This window comes from Pseudochaenichthys georgianus, unplaced genomic scaffold (assembly GCF_902827115.2).
Source record: "Pseudochaenichthys georgianus unplaced genomic scaffold, fPseGeo1.2 scaffold_1109_arrow_ctg1, whole genome shotgun sequence".
NCBI lineage: Eukaryota > Metazoa > Chordata > Actinopteri > Perciformes > Channichthyidae > Pseudochaenichthys > Pseudochaenichthys georgianus.
Window position 1 is genome coordinate 30,789 of NW_027262062.1, and position 15,394 is coordinate 46,182.

Below are 15,394 nucleotides of genomic sequence, written 5' to 3' on the forward strand. Positions count from 1 at the left end.
TGGATGAATTCATCCGCTACATGAGTGCTTTGGCTCGGATACAATTGTTGCCTGGAGACCCCCAATCATGGTTCTTACAAAACTCTAAGTTTTTGAACTGGTCTCTGGAGGAATGCAAGGGGAGTTTGATGGGACTCTACCTGCCTTATGATGCACTATTTTCGGATACATTTGGCCCGTTTTCATGGTTCTCCCAAAAGATAACATACTATTTTGGGATACAATTTCTCCATTTTCACCCCTTTCCTTTGAATCATCGGACCCATTGTTGCCATCACCAGCCCCGCGTTGGTGCGGAGGTGGGACCATTTGGTGGTAACCCAAGTCCTCCCTTGGTCCGTGTACCAGGCATTGAAGCATCAAACCCATTGTTGCAATCACCGGTTACGCTAACGCATATAAACGGAGAAACACAAAATAATTGAAATACAATTCACTGTGTCTGTTTCAGTAAGGATGTCGTCCGAATGCCCGGTGTGCAGACTCTTCTATCTGGCTTTGAACAAGCACCTTAAGCACAAACATGCAGTGCGGAACTTGGAGGAAAGAGGAATCATTCTTAAAATGGCCAGTGGCAGAATAAATGTTCGGACCAAACCCTGTCCCATCACAGGGTGTTCGTATGCTGGGAAGAAACTGGACCGTCATGTGACTCATGGCCACCCTGAGTTCTCCCGAGATGAGGCACATCAGGTCCTGGTAAGGCTGAAGCATAGTGTGGCCCTGCAGTTGCTCCATGACATCAGAGAGACTAATCCCATCATTGGAATGGCTACATCATTGGATATAGACAATGAGGAGGAATACCCGGTGCACCCTCCACCCTTCTCCCCACATACCGAGTGTGACGAAGAGGACTGCAGGCAGGTGATGCTGGAAAATGTGGCATTGAGGGCTCAGAAGGATGCCCTCATTGATGAGGTGAAGACCCTGCGCTCCAGGATGAAAAAGGGGCTAAAACAGGCAGCAGAGTGCCACTGCTGCTGTGCTAGAGGAAGAGGAAGAATGTCTACGATTTAAGGGCCTGGCAATCTCAAGTACCTCCGGCATAAACACAGTAGCCTCATGAGACCCCTCTCAAGATCTCGGTCACGACTCTCATGCGCTCCCCAGCAGCCTCTGGTAGTGAGAACCCTGTATGCCAGAAGACCTGTGCGTCCGTCTACAATAAGCTGAAAGCTAATCTGGCTAAGGACCGGCCCTCTCCTCACTGGTCCACTGGGAAGGGACGGGGGAATACCATGCGTGAAATCATGTTGCCTCAAAGCATGGAGACGTACATTCAGACTTACAGGCATCATTGTGAGGGTGTCGCACCGACAGTAAAACAGAAAGAAAATGGTCTGTCCAATGTCAGCCGGATAAAGAACTTCCTCGTATTCATGGCCCATGGTGTTAACCGGCTGTCAGACTGGCTGTTCCTAAAAGACACGAAGAGGGTCCGTGGCTGGAGCGAGTATATTGTAAAGTCGGGCCGGGCAGTCACAACATCGCTGTTGTTCCTGAAGAATGTGAACCATTTCCTGAGGTACTTGTCTGAGTCAAAGCTCCGGGGGTGCAGGCTCACCCAGTCTGATATGACCCACATCATCAGAGAGGTGACAGCCAACATGAACGACTTGAAAAGGTACGTCACTGTCCACCAGTTTAAGGCTTTCAATCACCCAGTACCAGTGGCGAGCCGTGACTTTTATACCTAGGCCCTCTGACCCCCCTTCCCTCGAAAAAAAGGAAGAGATATTACATCTCAACGTCGACTTCAGCGGAATATCAAAACAGTGGTCCTGCAAAACGCATCAATGACAGCGACCCTCTGCCACACAGAACAACACCATTTATACCTACACCTATCATGACAGGGCACCCACAGCCAAGTAACAATTACACATGAATGAAGTCGGCACGGCGGCCCACATTGAAAATGACTTTGGCCTACCTTTGATGATAAATCACTGAAACACAAAGTCCATCCTCCTGTCCTTCTGGATGAAGCACTTGCGGGTCATGCAGCTGATCCTTTGCCACTCCAGTTTATCATTGGAACTCAATCTTGAAATTGACTCGGTTAATAATTTCGCAACGATGTCATCACTATCACTGAAGTGAGCCATCATGAACGCATTTATGCTAATCATAAATCGATCATAAATTATATTTTGATATAGATATTGATTTAGATTTATGAATAAAAAAAAGTAGGATAGACATGTGGATATTATCCGGCTGAACACAACGTGCATTTATCTAACAGGTTCGTTTTCCACAGACCTTATTTCGAGCTATTTTCCAAAAGCCTGTGGAGAAATCCCACTGCTTTCTGTCGAGGGAATCCGAGCGAAGCTTACTTCCGGGTTTTAGGACGCGTCACTGCACCCCTTGCATAGACCTCACAGCGGGCGGAACCTGTCATAAAGTCCGCGAAAATAAAGCCCGCCCATTTAGAGGGAAGATATGATTGGTCAATTGGACTGTCATGTGACATTACTCTCTCATTGAGTTACTATAGCTGGCCCTCTGTGAATGTAGAGAGGGACCAACAAGCTCCCCGTCTTCACATAACTTGCAGAGACTGCATTTAACCCTTCACATTCCAACATAAACTGAACAGGCAGATTCGAAGGATTTATTTCTTTGGAAATATTATTTTAAATACAATTAAATCAAGTTATTTTGGTAAAATTAATGAAAAATGTAACAACAACAAAATATAAAAAATAATATTTAAAAAAAAAATGTTTTTTTTTTAATGTTTTCAAATATTGTTTTTTAGAATATCTTAGGCCCTCACAGAGGGCCTAGAGGGCCCTGACGGCTCGCCACTGCCCAGTACCTGCTATATGGCTATCTATCCCTCCATTGGAGCCTCCTGTATGGCCACCGTCCGGGTGTGTACGCAAACATGACCAACACTGAGGTCTTGGAGGCGGACAGAAGGGGCACTGCTGAGGGCTACATCATCCACGTGCAGGATCATAAAACTGCCAAGACATTTGGCGAAGCACAGCTGGTGCTTACAGTAAAGGAGTTTAGCTGGGTCATGCGGTGGGTGGGGATAAAAGAGGGCTTGTCGGGTCCTCAGAATGAATTCTTCCTTTTCACAACGGGGAAGCATGCCTCCAAGAACCTGAACGCTCACTTGAAGAGGGCTTGGGCTGATGCTGGGCTAGAAACAGCCGTCACCTTCACAATCCTGCGCACTGCCCTGGCTGACAATATCAAGCATCACCAAGATCCAGAAAGCAGGTCGATTCTCGCCAGGTTTATGTGTCAGGACGTAAGCACTGCAGACCGGATCTATGCGAATACGCCTGGAATGAAGGAGGGATTGAAGATCCGCTCCATGTTCAGGGCGGCAGCAGCTTCAGCAGCAGCATCATCGGAAGGAGTTATACCGCCGTCAGATACCTCCGAAGAGGCCTCAGGGGCGGAGAGCAGCAATACCTCTTCTTCAGGGCCGGTTGATACTCCTGATGTGGGGGTAGAGGCCGTGGACGCAGCCTTTTCCCCCCGGTGCACCGTACAAGTTAGACGGCTAATATGGCCCCCGCTAATCATGTTTTTATTATGTTTATTATGCATATTGTGTATACTGTGTTTGTAAAAATCATGTGATAATTAAATAAATAAAGAAACATTTATATAACCTTGAAGATTCCCAGGGGTTGATGAAGTGCCAGGTATCAGACTATTTAAACAAAGTTTACCCAGGATTCAGACACCTTCCCTGGCTTGTAAAATGCGGTGATGCGCCCTGGAGGTATCAGACTATTTTAAACCACTTTGCCCCGCCTTTAGCTATTGCCTGAGATCCCAGGATGTGTTTTTATTTCATGTGCCGAGTGCTAGGACTGTTTTAGGCACTAACGCTTTTATGTGCGCTGCTCCTCTAGCTTGGAACACTATGCAATTTGTTTGGAAACTGAGCATTTTGGTTCCCTTGCATCATTTTAAAGCTTGGATAGATGAAATGTTGTTAGATATCTGTCATTGTGAATAGGTTGCTCATGTATACCCCTGCAATTATGTTGTATGATGTCCTTTTTTTTCTCTGTTGTTTGTATGTGTAACCAATGTGCTGCAGGTCTCCCTTGAAAAAGAGATTTTCACCGGGTTAAATAAAGGCTACAAACAAACAAACTTTAAGTTAAGGTCTTGTTTTGAGAAAAGAAAAAAACGTTGGGGTTATCCACAGATAAATATGAAGTCTGACAAAGTACTTAACGTCCAATATATTGCATAGTTTATTTTGGCACTTGACAATCACCTTCCCTGACTTTGACTCAGGTGTAACTAAAGTCTGATTTAAGGGTTGTTTATATTTCACATTAATCAGAATCTGCAAAGTAACTAAAATAAATGTAGTAGAGTAAAAATACCAGGTTAACCTCTGAATTGTAGTGGAGTAGAACAAAGTATTATGCTGCTGTAACAAAAACATTTCCCAGCTTGGGATCAATAAAGTATCTTATCTTAAGATGATCGATAGCTACTGCCTATTTGCAAAATGTGCCTCTGAACCTTGACAAGTGCATGTTTCAGGCTCATCAATGAACAACAGGGGTCACAGACATAAGACCAGCTGTTAAATAAAGCTCTTCTGACTTAGCTGTCATGTGGGTATATTATTTTACCCATTTCTTAATTATATGTTTAAATTTGATTTGTGTTTCGTATCCCCTAAACCTCCAGGGTGTACACAGTTTAATACTGGAAACTTCTGAGTGTGGGAAATATGAAAACGTCTTATAAAGAGACGTGCCATAGAACATGTTGCGAAACACACAATAGCCAGAATGTGTAGTTCTGGGGGGGCTGGAGCCGGGGACTGGACCCGGAGGCTGGACCCAGGGGCTGTACCCGGAGGCTGGACCCGGGGGCTGGACCCGGGGGCTGGACCCGGGGGCTGGACCCGGGGGCTGGACCCGGGGGCTGGACCCGGGGGCTCAACCCGGGGGCTGGACCCATCCAATTCCAGTTTTGGAAAGTCTGCCGTGGTTCCATTCCATTTCAAAGAGCTATTGACGCACGGCGTAACCTTGTCGCACTGCCACTCCAACATCCAATCACAGGGCTTGATGACTAATCACGGGGTTTGTAAAGCAAGGCGGATGTTGTAGTCCCAAACGATAGCTGGGGATTCTGGGTAGTGTAGTGTCTTCGGAAACTGTAGTGTCTAAACTTCTAAAAAACTATTTGTTTCTCTGAATCGAAGGTTAAAAACACAAAAGCATCGTACACAATTTAAACCAATCCATATTGTGTAATTAACAAGGATACACTGATGTTTTTTTAGTGGATGAGTAATGCAGATATCACTGGGTAATCATTTGACAGTGAGGGGAATATATCCGGTTTTATTATGAAAACTTTGAGACCGGAAAAACTGTTTTCACCCACGCTAACTTTACATGGAAGCTGCCGCATATACACGTTATCCTGGCGAGACCTTTAGACCTGGCGAGAGGGTTATTTGTGAATAAACGTCCCTCCGGAGAGTGTGCAATTTATTTCTTTCCCATTGAGATCATTGATCTCTTTTTCAAGGGAGCCCTGGGGGGTATACTGCGAAGCAGGATTTTCGCTTAGCCGGCTAAATTCAGGGCAAACTCCGGCTTTCCGGTCATCCGAAGCTGGTTCTCTTTTTAGCAGGCTAGATCTCCATGGTAACTTATGCTAAGCAGCTAACCTGGTCGGGACCAGGTTAGGTTGCAGGCTAAGAGATCAACTCAGTGAAAGCACCGCCTGCTGACCAATCAGAGCTCAGTGTGCGGAGTTTAAAGCGATCAAGTCATATCACAGGAGAAAGGAAATACAGAAAAACTGCCGTCGCAGGAAAGACGGCCGGCAGAAATCAGCGACTGTGTGAACGTGAACATGAATAGAATATCACCTCCATCTTCAGAGCAGTCTGACTATTATAACATTAGCGTTAAGAAAGCTTACTTAAATATCGGCCACAACATAAGTAACCGGATCAGAGTACATTAAGTACAGTCCGCGGCACATCACTTCATAATGTATCACATATCTCCTGATCTGAGTCAGCTGAGCCGTATCTGGCCGTGCAGCACTCACAGCGTCACAGACTGGATGCAGAAGGATTATTTTAAGCAACACATAAGTTGACGAAACACTCGAGACAAACGTAATTGAAGTCAGATGGTGTTTTAGACGGGGCAGTGATATCATGAACCTGTTAATGGACGCATTCAAACACGTGTTCTGCTCCAGCTGTGTTCACCTGCAGCTGCAGCTCTGAGGCTCTGATCCTGATCAAGTGTTTAAGTCATGGATGTTTAAAGTTTAACTTCTTCATTTTTGACTAATATTAAAGTTCACTTTTCATTTAGGAAGTATGACGCTGCGCTGTCAGTACGCTTCTCCATGTTTGTGATTGGTCGAATGCTCCAGATCCCACCCCTCTCATGTGAACGCCTAGCTAGATAGGACACGGCTGGCTTGAGCGATCCACTTGATAACCCGCGTCGTAGGACCGTTTAGCGAGAGCGCGTGTGTTCTGGATTAGGCCAACCGGCTAACTCAAACATATCCAGGTTAGGTTGAACCAGGTTCGTAGCATAGGCCCCTGCTCAAGTAGGTTCCAGATGAAACATAAACAGATGTTACAAGCTGGCTCTGCTTGTAACATAAGGACAACAGTTGCCCAAAACAATCATTTATTTTATGCAACACAGTGGTTACAAACAACAATAAAACAGAACAGAGGAGCGGTGTCCTGCTGCACCGAGCAGCTGAGAGAGAGCGAGAGCCTGTTCTGCAGCCCTCTTATATCCTGAAATCAGCGCCACAGGTGGGTCCCATCACTGCTGATTACAACAAACAGGTTACAGCAGCACCACCTGGTGGACAACCACAGGGTTGTCACACAGAACAACAAAAAGGACATCTTACAGCATCATTACAGGGATTACAATTTACAATACCTTTCCACATGAGCAGGTACCAACAGCTTCCGATTGAGTAGCATCCAACCGAGCTTTAAAACATTTAGTGGCACCAGATTGTTCAGTTTCCATTTAATGTGCAGACTGTTCCAAGACAGAGGAGCTGCATCTGAAAGCTGCTTCCCTCAGACAGTCCTAGCAGCTGCCCATTCAATAAAACCACAGCATTCGATCTCAGGCAGGAGCCACTTACAATTCTCCGTGAGATCAGGGAGCAGATATAAGATGGAGGTTTCCCTAGCATGGCTTTGTATATAAAGATGTCCCAGTGACTGAGCCTCCGTACAGTTAGTGAAGGCAGACCAGCCCTTGCACACAGGGTGCAGTGATGGGTTAATGCTTTACAGTTAGTCACACATCTCAGAGCGCTGTGATAGGCGGCATCTAACTGGACCAGGCAATGGGCCGGTGCATTCATATAGACCAGATCCCCAGAGTCCAGCACAGGTCAAAGGTCACAGAGCCTTTTCCTGGCCTCAAGCGAGAAGCAGGACGTGTTCCTGTAGAAGAACCCTAGCCTCACCCTCAGCTTTTTAAGCAGGTTATTGACCTGAAGTTTAAAAGAGAGACAATCATCAAGCCAGATACCCAGGTATTTGTAACAGGAACCACTTTGAGTTTTATTCCTTGCGTAGTTACAATGAACAGGCCGGGAGCATGTTGTTTCTTACACGACCACTAGAGGTGCTCTAGTGGTCGTGGACCCGTTCTTTACATGCAGTATAATGTGTTAATTACGCCTTTTCATAATGGTGTATTTCAATATTTCTGCATATTGGGGGCCCTATACAGTTTGGAATAGCATTAATTGGGTTAGACTGTAAAGCGGAGACTCTTGTGGATCCAATGAGCTCAATTGTATTAATGTGTGAGATGATGTTAGTCCCCATAGTAGGCTAGTCATTTCATAGTGAGACCATGTTTTGAAGCTTGACATCAATGTATAAAATGAGATGTTGTGACATCTAGGATTATCACAGCCTCATGAAACTGTTCAACCACAAACTAAAGACATTTAGAGAATGTGTAGCTTTTCCTAGGTATATTGACAATAAGGCAGTTATATCTGAGCAGTTCCAGAACAGAAGTACTCAAAATAATTACAAAAAAATAATTATGGCGCAGTATACCACAACAGTATTTCAGCCATTATTGAATATTATTGCCAGCCTTTCAATATTATATTTTTACATTTAGTGCATGTAGATATTTAGGTGGTGGGGGCGAAGTCGATAGGGACTTGGCTTGGCAACTGGGAAGATCACCAGTTCAAGTCCCGGCAAGACCAAGTGCTACCGAGGTGTCCCTGAGCAAGGCACCGTTCAAAATGGCAGCACATTGCTCCTAACACTAGGATGGGTCAAATGCAGAGAAAGTCCATCTTAATCTTATTTATCAGGGACAGTGCACATTGATAAACATTACTGTAAATATGCCAGAGTTAGCCAAGAGGCTATTTTTCATCCGTAGTCCCTGGACATGTACTTTCTACATTTATAGGTCTCTGCTCAGTGTTATACAAAGGGGTTTGTAGTTTGTTCTTGATATTCAGGCAGAGTACTGCACATGTATTTTGCGTTATAAATCAAACTCTTGAAATGTTCAACAAAAATACTAAAAACAATTTAACAGAGAAAATAAAAATTCCCAGGGAATTCTTGTCTCTTATTTGGGCTATACTATTTACAGTATTTCAGCTATTGTTGTTATTTTTAAGGAATTCCTTTAGGAATTGAATGAACTTCACTTGTGTATAGGCTGTTGACTGCTGCCTTGTCATAGCATATTGGCTCTCCATTTAAAGATGAATTGGCTTTGACCACATGAGCACTAATTGATTGGAATTCATGGAAATACACTAATAGTGATAGAAACATTCTACACAATGCAGTTTGAAAGTAGCAGACTAATGCATTTTCTCATACACAACTCCTTTTTGTATATATAAAACATAAGACATCCCATCTAAAGTGTTGTGCACATTATTTGTACTTCTGCAATGTTTCTTCATACCCAATCTAACCTCCACCGCATCAATTAGTATGCAATTCAGTTCATGTACCTCAAACCACCTTAGGTTATCAGTTGCTCAAGCTCAGTCACACCAATGTAATTCTGTAATGTTGTATATTGTGATAAAAGCAGACTCCTCTGGGCTTTAGGCAAATCCTTTGTGGGGACTCAACTTAAAGTTTATTTCTGTTTGTCGTTTATCGTTCATCAACAGATGGGTTAGGGTTAGTTACTTGGAAGTAATGGCCACTGGAGATAAGGAGCCGCATGCCATGAGGTTGGACTCCAGCACGGATTCCAGCAACGATTCAAGCTCTGACTCAAGCTCTACCTCTGACTCTTCTGATGAGGGAAAGAAGAAAAAGAAGCAGAAGAAGAATGGCAAGAAGAGAAGCAAAAAAGGGAAGAAGGAAAACAAAAAGGCAAAGACGTCAAAAGGAAAAGGAGAGCGAGCTATAATAAACTAAGACACCTGCTGAATGTATTTAGGTATTAGGTAATTAGGTTATTATTGTGAGCTTAGTGCTTTATACTGGGTTTGGGTTGGGGCATACAATCCCATTGACCAATCATCATCACTCTTATCACCAATGTACTCTTCATCGTGCCGGAGTGGTTGGGGTGTAGGTTGAATGAACTAAAATAGAGACACACCACATGCTTACTAGAGGTGTGAATCTTCACTGGCCTCACGATTCGATTTGAATACGATTCACCTGTCAACGATTCAAATTCCCAACGGTCCTCGATGCATCTCAATGTATTGCATCCTCAATATCTATATTACTGCACATAGCAAAACATGTTATCAATTAATACAAGCAGTCAGATCAATCTGAACTCCCTTTTTTACAGAATACAGAAGATGGCGCCAGCAGTGTGCACGGCGAGACGTCTCCCAGGCCTGTTCGGCCTTTTATTAGTTCTAGTAGTTTTATTGTTTTGTGTTTTTTGTCAAAATGTCTCTGCTCTACTAGTTTACGACCGCCAGTCGCTTATGGAAATCAAAGCGTTTCAGGAGGGGGTATTAGAGCAATGTTTGGGAGAGCCAACCTCGAATCCTCCTCCTCCACTTCTTTCAAGCATACCGACATACCTGTGCCGCCAGGTATATGCCATCCCCCAGAGGAAGCGCCCAAGACGAAGGGGAAAGCGGGGCGGAGAAGCCGTAAGGATCAGGGCTTACCTGCTTTCTCTACGTGGAAAGGCCCCTGGCCTCAATAGCAGTGGATGCTACGCTGCCCCGATGACTAGGCAGAGATGGCTCCTCCACGTCTTTCCGGATGGCCGCTCAGTGAGCCTACCGGAGCAGGCTAATTTCCCCAGGCGGATACGCAGGGGTGGCGTGGATCACAGACACCTTCGCCCACTGGATTTTACTCAAAAACCGGAAAGAGAGGAGCTTACTCTCCGCCTGGCACTCATCAATGCTAGATCGCTAGCTAACAAGACTTTCCTGCTTAATGACTTTTTTAAATCCCGGGATTTGGACTTTATGTTTCTGACGGAGACGTGGATTCGTGCTGGTGAGTTAACAGCCTTTTCGGAGCTTCTACCACCTGACTGTTCATTCATCAGCACCCCGCGGACCACCGGTAGAGGTGGAGGGCTGGCGTCGGTCTTTAAATCCAGCTTTAACTGCCGTCAAACTCCGTCGAACAACTTCTCCAGCTTTGAGCTGCAACTTTTCAAAGTACACTTACCACTTCCAGTGCTCGTTGCTTTGATCTATCGCCCTCCAAAGTTCAATAAGGATTTTATTCAGGAATTCTCAGACTTTGTAGCGGGGGTTATCTTGAATTTTGATCGATTTTTAATTATTGGCGATTTTAATATTCATGTGTGCTGTGATTCCCGACCGCTCGTCAAAGATTTTATGAATCTCATTGACTCTTTTAATCTTACACAGTCGGTTAATGGCCCGACACATGAGAAGGGACACACACTGGACCTGGTGTTGTCTCATGGTTTAGATGTTTGTATCAGGGACATTTGTGACACTGGTATTTCGGACCATTTGCCTGTGTTATTTACTATGATGCTGCCTTGCTCTCAAGTTGACTCGTGCGTTCCGGAGCGACGCCTACGTGCGCTGAATCCTCTGACAGCGTCACAGTTTTCCGTTGCCTTTAATGATGCTGTGCTCTCCACTTTAAATGACTCTTGTGATGCCAGTGCTGAGGAGATTCTCAGCCTTTTTAATTCTACTTGCACGGATATTCTGGACCTGATCGCTCCATTCACGTCCAGACACCCTAAACCTGTGACTGAACCGTGGTTAACTGACTCTACCCGCGCCCTACGACGCGCATGTAGACGAGCAGAGAGGAGATGGAAGAAGGATAAACTTCACGTCTCCTTGGGGATTCTGAGAGACAGTTTAAGCGAATATCAGAGGGCTGTTAAATGTGCAAAAACTCATTTTATTTCAAATCTTGTGTCCAAAAACAGAAATAGGCCCCAGTTCCTTTTTACCACTCTTAATTCTCTTTTAAATCCCTGTAACTCTCCCTGTGTTGTGCCATCACCTACTCTATGTGAAAAGTTTCTTTCATTCTTTAATGATAAAGTCTTGGCCATCAGATCTTCACCTCCTCCTCTCACCTTAGACCCAGCAGTGTATCCTGTGTGCTCAGCTATCTTCGAGCAGTTTGACCTGGTTTCACTGTCCGAGTTATCTGAGGTGGTTAGAAAATTGAAACCTTCACAATACCCCTTTGACAGTATTCCTCCCAGACTACTGAAAGACGTTTTTAATACTATTGGGTCATATATTTTAACTTTGATAAATATCTCTCTCACCTCAGGCTGCGTTCCAACCTTTTTTAAACATGCTGTAGTGCAGCCTCTTATCAAAAAACAAAACCTTGATCATTCTGTTCTCTCCAGCTTCAGACCTATCTCTAAGCTTCCCGTCTAAAGTCCTAGAGAAATTGGTTTTAGCACAACTGCAGTCACACCTTGTTTTAAACTGCATATCAGAGAAGTTTCAGTCTGGTTTTAAATCACGCCACAGCACGGAAACTGCTCTTCTAAGAGTTTTGAATGATCTTCTTTTAACTGCTGATTCTGGGAATTCTGCTGTGCTTGTGCTTTTAGATTTGTCTGCTGCTTTTGACACCATTGACCACCACATTTTGTTATCACGCCTTGAACTGTGTGTCGGTATTAAAGGTAACGTCCTAAAATGGTTTAAATCCTATCTGTCAGAAAGGACCTTTTCTGTGCATCTTGGCCAGTATTCTTCAGCTGCAGCCCCACTAGCATATGGGGTCCCACAAGGCTCTGTCCTGGGCCCCATTTTGTTCAGTCTGTATTTACTACCTCTGGGGTCAATTTTTAAAAAGCTCAACATTTCTTACCATTGCTTTGCAGATGATCTGCAGGTATACCTGCCTATAACAGCAAATAAGGAATCTAGGATTGCCTTGCTTAGCTGTCTGAAAGACATGACATCATGGATGGAAATCAACTTCTTGACTCTTAATGAAAAGAAGACAGAGATTATAATATTTGGACAGTCTGAACTCCTGGATGGCTTTAATAGTGTGCTCGGCCCCTTAGCCTCCTACAGCCGTCCCTCTGTCAGAAATCTTGGAGTCATCTTTGACAACTGTTTTAAATTTGACAAACAGATAAGCTCAGTTGTCAAGACAAGCTTCTTCCAGCTGCGGCTTCTGGGGAAGGTAAAAGCCTCTCTTCCTAGTAAGGAATTTGAACAGCTAATCCACTTATTTATCACGTCTCGTTTAGACTACTGTAACTGGTGTTGACAAGTGCTTGATCCGTCGCCTGCAGCTGGTCCAAAATGCGGCTGCACGCCTTCTTACTGGGAAGAGACGTTATGACCACATCACACCCGTTCTGGCAGACCTTCATTGGCTTCCTGTCAGTCACAGGATCCAGTTCAAGTACTTACTTGTTGTTTTTAAATCATTGCATGGACTGGCACCACATTACCTGTCTGAGTTGTTGCACCGCCATGCTCCTGCTAGAGCATTGCGCTCAGCTCAGCAGAATATGTTGGTGGTTCCTCGGAGCAGGAAAAAAACCAGAGGTGACAGGGCCTTCAGTGTTGCAGCTCCCAGACTGTGGAACAGCCTCCCAGCACATGTCCGGACTGTTGAGTCTATTGAACTTTTTAAATCCCAGCTAAAAACTCACCTCTTTGCACTGGCTTTTAATACTAGTTTATATTTGTATGTGTTTTTATTTTTTTATTTTTTTATTTTTTTTATATGTTTCTAGTTATTGTGCTTTTTATTATGTTTTTAATTATTGTTTTTATTATCGTACTCCCATTGGGCTATTCACTATTGTAGTTACTGCCTGCCCTGTACAGCACTTTGGTCAGCCGAAGGTTGTTTTAAATGTGCTATATAAATAAATAAAGATTGAGATTGAGATTTTTTATTTAGAAAGTGCTTTCAAACTTTATTTAGAAAGTGCTTTCAAAGATCTGACTTTAATATAAAAGCTTCTTTTCAATACCAGTATCTGTGTGAGCCACCTCACATGAACTTAATAAAAACAACACTTAAATAATTCTGCAGTGCATTACAAGTGTGTTGTAATTAGGGATGCTCCTATCGATATCGGCCGATACTCGCTCTCTACCGATCGATCGGTGCTCTCTAAACATGCTGATTGCGAGAGCCGATCGCATGACGTAAAATGCATGACACTTTTCTCTGTGTGCGGCAAAACAAGCTGGCCAAAATGGCTTCACCGGTCTGGCATTATTTTAAGGTGTCCGAAAAAGACAGTAAAATAGCGGTATGCAGCGTGTGTGAAGCAGAAATCCTGCAGCTCCGCCCGCCGGACCGGTAAGCGGAGCGAAACACACAAGAGTTAGACCTAACACACTTAGCTATTTTATCTACCTCTGGAACAAGCTAAACTAGTTGTTATAAATATATTTATTCTTCACTGTCGGGCCACTCATTACTGGATCAGTGAGCTGCATGAGATACTGACTGGCTGTCAGGAGAGGGAGAGAGAGGGTTTTAAAGTGATGTTTAAATCTTCCATTTAGGCCCTGCCCACTCGATCGGATCGGCGATCGGTATCGGCCGATACTGATTCCGGCGATCGGCCCCGAAATTGGCGATCGGAGCATCCCTAGTTGTAATCTTCAAAAATAAGGTTTTCACATAGCAGCTCAGTGTTTCCCTAGGTTGACTGCTTTGGGGGGTTGAATGGGCAGGGAGGTAACTTTTCAGATTATTCCGACATCATGTGAATGCAGCACAAAGCCGATGGCATTTACGCTGCCTAGCAGCTACGGACCTCCCCTTACTCATAGTTCTTCTACTATGCGATATCTATGAGCGCACAGCGGACGTTTGATTCTGCGGGGAAGTGCAACCAAACAAAAAGTTGTGGATATTTAAAGTTTCAGTGGTGAAGCGCAGCCAGAGAGTACCCGCAGCCAATCAGTAAACAGAGTCCTGACATGTTGACCTATGTTATAAAGAATTTATTGTCGCCTGAAACACATGACCACGCCTCAGAAACATGTCATCATTGTGGCGATCTGCACTTCGCTGCTGCCTGATGTGAATTTGGCAACAGAGCATCTGTTATTGGTAGTGAGAGCAACAAGTTAGTGGACTGCAGATCGTTTGAATGCCGCCTCTCACCTCCGCACACACAGACACCCCGTGTGTGCGGAGGTAGGAGGCGACATTCAAAGTGTAAAGCTCTGCCCTCGTTGAAACAGAGATCAGAGGAGAGGAAATAGCGCGACAGAAAATGACAGCAGAACGCAGTAAGACTCTCACTAAGCTGATATGAAACCCGATGAAGTTCCGTCACTGCATCGATGCAGAATCGTACATCGCGATGCATCTTATAAATGGAGAAATGTCCACACCTCTAATGCTCATCTACTATGGCTGTTTGAGCTGAACCTGGAATGAATAATGAAATATAAATTATGTTCTCACCGGTTTTTACCACCAATATGTTTTTTATCAATAAATAGCAAATTATCTAACTAGATTTGCACACTGCACATACAGGCACACTACGTAGTACCTACTATAAAATACAACACATGTTCTAAAACAAATGGGAAGTCACACACATTCATCCAAGTTGTAGTCCCCTTTCAAGAGAAGATATGTGAGAAACACTATGGCTCACCCTGCAACGAAGACACTGCACACAATACACACCACAACAATTATTGGGGGGCCATAACATTTATTGACATTAATGTATTCTTTTTTTTCAGTGTCTTCCATCTCAGATGTGGTGGGAAGATATCGGCGTGTCCTTAAACTGGTGCAGAGAGGCTTCAGGATGACCAAAGCTTTTAAGAAAGCTCATGTTCCCAGGAATGATGTGAAAGACACTGCAGCAATTGCTGAAGTATTCCTGGTGGACAAAAGTGTCCTAGACCAGTTTAAGGT